General features: G+C 35.2%; 1 long non-coding RNA gene and 1 pseudogene across 1 annotated transcript; one reads left to right on the top strand and one right to left on the bottom strand.

Annotated features, from left to right (window-relative positions):
• Nucleotides 1-32: 32 nt before the first annotated feature.
• LOC110726037 lies at nucleotides 33-3,241 on the top strand (annotated as a pseudogene).
• Nucleotides 3,242-4,242: 1,001 nt separating this feature from the next.
• On the bottom strand, nucleotides 4,243-8,378 carry LOC110726038. The gene is made up of 3 exons (XR_002512292.1): nucleotides 8,164-8,378; nucleotides 7,243-7,309; nucleotides 4,243-4,769 (listed from the first exon to the last, which is right to left on the bottom strand). It is a non-coding gene; the product is annotated as an uncharacterized LOC110726038 (long non-coding RNA).
• Between the last annotated feature and the right edge of the window lie 648 nt (nucleotides 8,379-9,026).

Genomic DNA, 9,026 nt, shown 5'->3' with positions numbered 1-9,026 from the left:
AAAAGCAAATGCTACTCTTAATAGACAAAACAAAAAAAATTGGTTTATGTCAACTATTTTTCTGTCTTGATCATTTACACCAGCATCTACCCTCCCCTTCATAATAGTAATCATAATCTTCAGTAGTAGCAAAAGAGCTAAAGAAAGGTAGAGAAAGACAGAGTAATAGATTACTGCAGAAAAACAGATTTGCAGCTCAGAGAGAAAAGAGAGGTGGAAAGAAAAGGTGGGTTGGTGTTTTCTGCTTGTTATTCACTAGCTTTTCATTGGGTTCACATGTAAAATTCCTTGCCCAAAGTGTTTTGTTTTCAGCCACAAGTCTGTAGGTATAGATATGGTATGACTATGTGATCAGGTCGAATTGGGTTCTATTTTACCCTGTTTTCCTGTGTTTTTTGCATTTATATTTTTTTTTACTAAGGAGGGTATCTAGAACAAGGGAAAATTAAAGATAACTGAGGTCTGAATAAAGGGAGAGAGAGAGAGATGGATTCAGAGCAGCAGCAATACCAACATCATTTCCAAGATTTCCCAAGACAGTTTCACCAGCAAAAGCAACAAACCAACGGTCTCACTCGCTTCCGATCAGCGCCGAGCTCATACTTTGCAAGTTTTCTTGATGCTGCTGCTGATACTGCCACTGCCACTGCCACAGGTGGTGTTAGTGGCACGGTAGGAGGAGAGGGCGAGACTTTCCGGCTGCTAGACCACTAAGTCCTGAAACAGAATGCATCTTTGCCAGGTTCATGAACAGCATCGACGAAGAAGATAACTCATCACAAAAACTAAGCAACATACCTGAAAACGCGGCTGTGCAACCTGAGTTTACAGTGAGGGTTAAGCAAGAAACGGATATTCAACAACAGTTGCAGCACCAGCAGCAGCCGCAGCAGCAGCACCAACAGGGTAATTACAACAATCAATCTCAGATGATGTATCATAGCCAATCAAAACCACCTTTGTCAAATCACCACAATACAGCAGTCAGTTCAGCAATGCAAAACACATTTAGGGCAGCAGCTTCTAGTTCAATGGGGATAGATTCTATATCCCATATGAAGACTGGATTTGGTGGGGGCATCAACAATAGTAATTCCGGCTCACAAGGCATAGCAGCTCCCCCGCTGGATTTTTCGCCAACCTAAACATTGATACAACTGGTACTCTTCTGTTCCCTCTTGGTTATTGGTTTAACTATTAAAAAAAAAAAAAAAAAAAAAACATAAACTTGACCGCCTTTCACACAGATCTGAAATTCAGTCAATTTTCAAGCTTTGCTTTTTTCAGCTTTCGTATTAAAGTAGATAGCATATGACAGGTTATGGCATGATGGGAGGAATGGGGAGTTATGGAGGTAGTAATGTTCAAGTAAATTATTCATCGGGACAACCCTCTTCAACTTCGGAACTGGTGAATCAAAACTCAGATGTTGGGGCAAAAAGATTAAGGATGAATAGCCTAGATGAAACAAAATTCAGCAATTCAAGCAACAACCCCAACGATGACAGCAACTATGACTTCCCCATGAATTCATGGGATGACTCAATTTTGTCAGAAAATTTCTCAGGCTTAGATAGAGTTGCAGATGAGGACATAAAGGTATTTCCTGAGCTAAATGCATCAGAAAATCAGGTATAAAATCTTCTCTCCTATGATTTTACCTCTTTAATAAGAGGTTTTATTATAGTTAATATATTATGAATTGGGTTATTTCTCAGAGTGGAGAAATTAAAAACAGACCTCCGCCATTGACTCATCATCTGAGTCTACCAAAGACATTACCAGAACTGTCAAATATGGAGAAATTCCTGCAGTTCCAAGACTCAACACCTCTCAGAATCAGGGCTAAGAGAGGATGCGCCACTCACCCAAGAAGCATTGCTGAGAGGGTGAGAACTGATTTTACTTTCAAAATTGGATTAGTGTTTTATTAATACTCCTATTTGATTATAGTTTTAGACATATCATTCAAGATTACATACAATGGTTTTGATACTAATCTATAGGTAAGAAGAACTAGGATTAGTGAAAGGATGAGGAAGCTTCAAGATCTAGTTCCCAACATGGATAAGGTTAGTCCCTATGTTAAAATATATTAGTGTAAATTACACTCCCTCTGAAGAGACAGTGCTAGTTGATTGTATTTTTGACTCAACACAATCAAAATACTGTTTCCATGCAGCAAACAAACACAGCAGACATGCTAGATTTGGCTGTTGATTATATCAAAGACCTTCAGAAGCATGTTGAGGTAATGATCAATTTCAGACTTGTAAATGAATTCTAGAATACGAATGTAAATTGCTTTATTTAGCAAAAATTAGGGAGGAAAATTTTCGATTTTGCCAAATTAAAAAGCTACAAATTATGGTCCCCTCTTAATATGTGAGCACTTTTCTTATCTATATTTTCATCTTCCCACAAAAACAAACCTCACAAGATCCACCTTTCCTTCAAAAGCAATTTCTAAATGTCTCTTAAAAGTTCTTTTGTACGATTTAAAGTTAAAAAAGTTGGCCAAAATGCATTTAATATATGTCTTTTTAATTTCCCAACAATTACTCCCTATGTAAGTAACATGGAGCATGATGTTTATAGTGTATAGACCCTATCAACATTTCGTTAAGGCCCGTAAGGGTACTAAGGATATTCACTCCCTGTTAGTCTTAGTCCCCTAACATTGAGTTCGTTTATTATATGACTTTGTCCTGTCTCATAAGTTTTCATTTTTTGATGAATTAATCCCCAGAACCTCGCTGATAATCGAGCAAAGTGTACCTGCTCAAGATAGTTGATGCCAGCCAACGAACTACGAAAAGACTGCTCTAACAGTACAGAAGCTGCGGTGGAAAGACAACAGAAACCCATGGTGGGCTGATTCTCCTCTTTTTTCACTGAAATACAAGATCACAAATTAAAGTTAGGAAAAGAGAGAAAAGATGGACAATAGAGTATGCTTTACATAATCAGGGTATGGAAGGAAGGTAAAAAAAAAAAGTACCACTATTGTCTCCTAGGTAAGATCTAGATCCATTTGATGCCAAAAGCAATTGTATAGGCAACAATCCACGTGTACACATATCATTATGTGTAGAAATTAGGCATGTAGTGATTATTATACTATTCCGAGAATGTGGGGAGAGATTCCTCACTGATGGTTAGCCGACTTTGTCCTGTAGTATCATCTGTCATATAAAATAGAAATCAGTTAGCTATCCAACGCATTGCATTTAATACAATACATAACTGGTATCATTCAAACTTTTTTCCTGAGCTGTAAGTGTAACTTTGCAAATTGAAAGATAATATTTCTACATAAAGAAATATGCAGCCCAAAAATATGATACTGAAAACAAGAAAAGGAAACTTGCAAAAACTAGAGAAACAATGTAATATTGGAACATTGGTGTTGAGATGTAAAATTTTTGTTTGCGTAATTTTAGAAATATTACTCCAACTAACTAGGGTTGTAAATCCCATAGTAAACAACCACTCGTCCCAGTTTTACTTTTATTGGCTCTCGAATATGGGCAAACACTGTTTTACCATATGATCTTAGCACACACCCCTTTGAAGAAAAATGGATTGCTATTATTTATTACTCAAAAGCCTCTTAATCTACATTTTAGTATCATACTTGTCATTAACTTTAAGTAATGGGCAAGTTTCCTTCCTAGAATCTCCGCACGCACTAGATGGACATGAAGCACATGTCTCAATCACCACGATACCACTCAAGAATGACCTCCACTAAATGATGCCTCCTTGTAAGGCATGACAAAAAGAAATCACTCAAAGAACAAGTGTCTTATTTTCATTTCCTGAAATGGAATCAGAGAAACTACTGACATCAGTGTTTAGCAGAGAAATAATCTTGCATATTTCCATTCATAAAGTTGCATATAATACTTGAAGTTTGACAATGGATAAAGCATCTTGTCATATTCTCCAGAATGTTTATCCCTCTAGACACAATTAATAAAAGTAACACGAGTACTTTAATACATTAGTCTACCAAATAGTGTTACTCGTATTCCTTACCTTGCTTATTCTTAAAGGAAGCTTTAACCAAAAGAAGCTCACACTTCACAAAGTTTCTCACACATACTCAGTGACGTAACAGCCAATATTTATTTCCTCAAGCTGTTGTAGCAATAATTAATCGTAAATTGAGGTAGGACAGCAGAGGTATGGTGATTTAGCCAAATCAATTCACATGGGCCAAAACAATACGCTTATGCCGTCACTAAGAGACACACTGCTTGATATTGTAACTTCAAATATTGATTACCTATTAACAGGGGTTTGCCAAGAGACCAAGTCTAATACGAAATATATGATACTATATATGCAAATGACTACCATCAAGGTTTGTACATAAAAGTTCATCTCTAAAGCACTCTGGAATTAGTCAGTCTGACCCTTCCATGAATAATTACCTTTTTGGTTATGATAAAAGGGCACCATCACTCCCCTAATCCTTAGTTGAACTCTAACCATGGAGAAGAATGATACATGGAAACTTTTTGTTTCGTTACCCTGGCAGGTTGTATGACAACAATAGTTGTAGAACACAGCGACTTTTCTACGTAAACAAAACAATTTCTTTTCTAGGATATAAATGCTTTCTAACGTGGAGACTATAGGATTTAAGTATCTTAATGTACCATTCTACAAAGAAAATTAAGATAAAGATGTTAGGCGGGCATTAAATGATCAAAATTTAATACCTTACAGAAGATCCTATGCCTATGGGCATATCCAAAAACCTGCATTAAAACCAAAGGCAAAATCACAATCTCATGATCATGGAATCTAAGAAACCTAACTTAATGCTAACAATGATGCAAGATATTTATTATATATGACTAAGGGGAGCCTGCCAGATTTGATTTAGCAATTCTGATAATGCTTTATCGTCGGTGATGTGCAAGTGACCCACAAAACAAAGAATAATAGAATATAAATTGCTATGTCCTTCGTTCCACAGAGGGGATATGAGAATCGAAGTTTAAAAAAAACAAAAATGGGTTTCAAATACAATCAGTTGGTGAACTCTTTAATCTGAGGCTTTTACCATAAATGCATGTCTAATTTGAAATAGGATTAGATCTTTACCAACCCAACCCCCCCCCCCCCAACACACACACACACACACTAAATTAGAATAAAACCTGGGGCTACCCTTTCCACAACTCACACTATTTGCATGAATTGGTAAATCCTTATGAAACTTTTGGTTGTAGTGAAGTAAAGCCTCTTGGTAAAAATAATGTCACAGAACAATCTGAGCAGCATCTATCCTCCCTTCAACAGTTCCAGCCTATGGCAGTCTGGCAGGGGTGAATCCTACCCCTTAGACCCTTTCTTAAAATAGAAAGAAAAAGTAACAATTTGACAGCACATAGTTTCTAGATTATTGAACCCCAAGCTTGTTAAATTTCTTCGAACACTTAACCCCTGATACTAGTATACTACACACAGCACAGCCCCTTCAGATCAAGGCACACATTATTATCCTACACCAATAAGATTTTAAGTTAATTGAAAGTTAAGGATCTAACATAACCAGACGCAGCAGATTTTTCTGATTCAGAAGTCTTGTCAAATTTCTGTTAAGAATATGTAATTTCAACCAAAAATCAGTAAGCAAGGATTGAGGAACCAAAACTCCCTTTTAACAGTATGATAGCATCAGTATTCAGTGCTAATAAATGGACAGCTCCGGATAATCATGCTACATGACTGGAGTTTCAATTTTGTGAAGAGAATCATACTGTAGTATCTTAAACCAAAAGATTTACCAATGTTCCTTACTATATAGAGTAGCATGCATCTAAGAATTACATAGAAAAGATGTTTGGAAGCAGCTAAGATCTTTGACTGGTGAAGCACATAAACAACTAGTTCAGCTGTACAGATCCAATTAGTTGCAAACAAAAGTGATTAACACTTATCACTACACGTAAGAGCATACCAACTTCACATGTCTAAATATGTTGGTTGAACCTTCATATAATCATATGTATTAATGTATAGCCTAGATACTGATTAATAAGTGCAATTAGCCATAAGAATATAGCTACATAGATCTTAAAGAGAAAAAAATTAATGACAGACATCACAGTTATAAGACTTGAATTCCGCTAAACCAAAAGTTATGTTTACTCATCATCTTCAAAACAGATGAAAGACAATAATTATATGCTAAATTGATCCAATTAACCACAAAAGATTAAAAAAAAAAAAAAAAAAGAAAGAAAGCAAACATGACAATTTCTTTATATACTTCCCTCCCAAAGATTGACAAGTGACAAAATTTCTGCGGTCCAAACTTACAGATTTAAAAAGAGTTGCAAACATTGAATGCATAACAAACAGCAAAACCACTCATTACCTAAACAGTATTGCCTTTCAGCAAGGTTTCTTTGCCATGCCTTGGCATAGCCTTTAGCTAAATTGTTGACAAACCACAAACCAAATTAATGCCGGCATAATCAAATGGAAGCTACTTGCACCAGATTCATATTTGGTGGTGATACTACATACCTCCACCTCACTCACATTAAAATATTTTTGAGCAAACAAGTAGGTGCTATATTTAGCAGGTTCCAAGAACTGCATATCCGGGTATCAGTGATATCATGCATATGAATGATAGGTGACAATAACAGAAAACTGAATCTTTAGAGATTATTAAGAGAAACTTGGCACAAATTCAGTAGATTTTATACTCTATAATTCTCCTTCTGATCTACACAAGAGGATAAATCTCAACTACACCAACCAAAAGGAAACATGAATGCAACTTTAAATACTGAACTATAATACTACCTCTTCTGGTAGGATATTATGCATTCAATTCTATATTTGACTGCATTATATATCGAACAACACTCACAAGAAGAATCATGTTTGTGCATCAAAACTCAAAAGTGTCAACCACGGCATTACACCACAGTAAAGAAATGTTAAGCAAATAGACAAAGCAGAAAGAAATCCAACAAGGAGCTGTGGTGGTCAGTCGCAATCTTAAATCCTTAGCGAAGACTAATTAATACATCTAAAAGTGGGAAGTTAGTCATCTACGAAGCACCAGCATAGAAGTAATTAGTAGTGTGATGAACATATACTTCAGTTATTATATTTAAATTGGCAGAAACCCACACACTGAAAAACAAGCAGCAAACAGCAATATAGCTTGAAAAAAGAGGAAATAAACTAAAGCCAGATTTCACTTACCTCTTACCACAGTTAAATTCATCTTGATTTCTACCACTTTTCTTGACTCGGCAACCTTATTCAAAACCTAGAAAACCAGGAGGAAGACACTAATGAAATTCACTAGTTCAGACATAATAAGAACTACCGAAAGGCAGAAAACTTCACATCAGACTGGATAATAAATTCAAGCAGTAGTTCATTTGGCAGATGCGCATAAAATATTTCCATTGTTAGCAATTAAAACAACCCGAGGTACTTGGAACATCCACCCAATTCCAATTCTGAAAGAACTTATTAGAAAATTATTTCTACATATGGTTTCAAATTAATTAGTAGCACTACATCACTTTCTATTCCTTTTCCATCCAAAATCAGAATTCGATATCCAAAAATACACAAACTACCACACATTACTGAACAAAGCTATATATTTAACAACATGATGAAAGAAAACAATCGAAACACGCCGATTTTTCCAACAAAACATTACTAATGGCAAACATTGCATGAATTGCATCAATAGAACGCTATATAACAAATTATTTCCATCAATAAACACAATCAATCAATTGACAATGACAATAAACTTATAATCAGCTACAACAATCGACAGTTGAATTTACAACAAGTAACAACACATAGATTGAAAAAAAGTACACGCAATTCCGAAATTCGACATGTTCTCAGTATCATACAAGTAAATTCAAGCAGAATGAAAAATGACGATAAAATCACGTCGGATCATAAACATAAACCCTAAGCATGATTCAGTGTTAATTGACTTCAATTTCAAATTGTTCATCATACAAGTCATCGATAAAACCCTAATTAAAGTAACATGTAACACGAAAATTCAAAATAAAGATGTAACGAAAGTTATTGAAGCATATAGATGAAGAGGAGAGAGAGAGGAAGATGAATATCAGTTCATACACTGACCTTGGCGGGAACTGGGAGAAAACAGCGAGATTGAACCGCCCAATTTACAGAGTTACAACTTCCGGTTCTAGCTCAGTAACTATATAATGCGTTACGTAGGTCGGGGTGATAACAAGCCGAGTTGAGCTCGACTCAAAACTCTTTATTTGAGTTTGGGTAATAGGGTGGGTGTGACTCCCTTTTAAAAGAGGTAAGTAGTTAATTAGTTGATTCTTTTTTTTTGACATCCTTAATTTACCATTAATTTCTCTCATTTTATTTTAAGTTGTCTACCAATTTTTTTTTTATTATTATTTTTTTTTTTAAGGAAAAGCAATAGCTTATTTACAAATTACAAGTTTAAACAATAAGAGCTTGTTTAGCAAAAGTCATATAATCATATAATTATGCTTCAATTTTTTTTATTAAAAATAAATAAAAAAATAATAATTTGAATCTTTTTCTTCTCCAACAATATTACACTATCTTGCAAGTTCCAACTACTTGTGCAATTGAACCATGTTATATTTTCCTAATACATAAACCTATAACCATGTTATATTTATGTTACAACAAAGTTTTTGTTAGCTTGATACAATGCAAAAATATACATGATGAATGACGTGGAGGACGAATGATGAAGAAGCACAAGATGGATTCACAATCCCAAGTTATGAATCAAGTCTTGTATTTTGCACTTTCTTTGGCAATAGAAGCTGATAATTCTTCCCTGAACTCCAACTGACTTCAACCCTTCAATGCTCATTTTGCACTTTCAAAGGAGGTGACTTTCGGAAATTCGAAAGCATCATGGCTGTTTATGATGACAAGGATCTGCTGCTTGAGGTCTTGACAATCAGTCTTGTATCATTTCCACAAGGTTT

Source organism: Chenopodium quinoa, unplaced genomic scaffold (genome assembly GCF_001683475.1).
Source record: "Chenopodium quinoa cultivar QQ74 unplaced genomic scaffold, ASM168347v1, whole genome shotgun sequence".
NCBI lineage: Eukaryota > Viridiplantae > Streptophyta > Magnoliopsida > Caryophyllales > Amaranthaceae > Chenopodium > Chenopodium quinoa.
Note: the sequence above shows the minus strand (reverse complement) of the source record. Positions and strands in the feature narration are given on the sequence as shown.